The sequence below is a fragment of the Rhipicephalus sanguineus genome, chromosome 3 (genome assembly GCF_013339695.2).
Source record: "Rhipicephalus sanguineus isolate Rsan-2018 chromosome 3, BIME_Rsan_1.4, whole genome shotgun sequence".
NCBI classification, from domain to species: Eukaryota; Metazoa; Arthropoda; class Arachnida; order Ixodida; family Ixodidae; genus Rhipicephalus; species Rhipicephalus sanguineus.
In genome coordinates this window covers 187033054-187033686 of record NC_051178.1, presented here as the reverse complement: position 1 = coordinate 187033686, position 633 = coordinate 187033054, and the positions used below count along the sequence as shown (strand labels likewise).

The 633-nt window shown below is 37.8% G+C and overlaps 1 non-coding gene across 1 annotated transcript; it reads right to left on the bottom strand.

The window, feature by feature from the left end:
• Window positions 1-263: 263 nt before the first annotated feature.
• On the bottom strand, window positions 264-386 carry LOC119388464 (U5 spliceosomal RNA). Its single transcript, XR_005182745.1, has one exon. It is a non-coding gene; the product is annotated as a U5 spliceosomal RNA (small nuclear RNA).
• Window positions 387-633: the final 247 nt, after the last annotated feature.

Genomic DNA, 633 nt, shown 5'->3' with positions numbered 1-633 from the left:
AAGTAGAGGAGAAGGCACTCTAACTAACTAACTAACTAACTAACTAACTAACTAACTAACTAACTAACTAACTAACTAACTAACTAACTAACTAACTAACTAACTAACTAACTAACCTAACTAACTAACTAACTAACTAACTAACTAACGAACTAACTAACTAACTAACTAACTACTAACTAACTAACTAACTAACTAACTAACTAACTAACTAACTAACTAACTAACTAACTAACTAACTAACTAACTAACTAACTAACTAACTAACTAACTAACTAACTAACTAACTAACTAACTATATAGGCTCATTTGAGTGCCCCTCCCCACGGTAATCTTTAGTAAAAGGCGAAAGATTAATGCGAATTCATGAGAAGAGGCCTGCTTATTCGGCACCTATTCTCCAGGGGTTATCGCAAAATATACCGAGGAACGCCTTCAGAGGTCACTGGCAAGGGGGTTAAGGGTGTGCCTAGGAGTCCCACAGGCAACTTCGAGTCCTCTCGTAATAGCTGAAGCTCGTCATCCGCCATTTTCTGTCATACGAACAGTCGAAACTTGTCGACATGTTTACCGCATTTTAACTCAGCACGAGACGCATCCATTGAACCGCGCACTTATAGAAAGAAATAAATG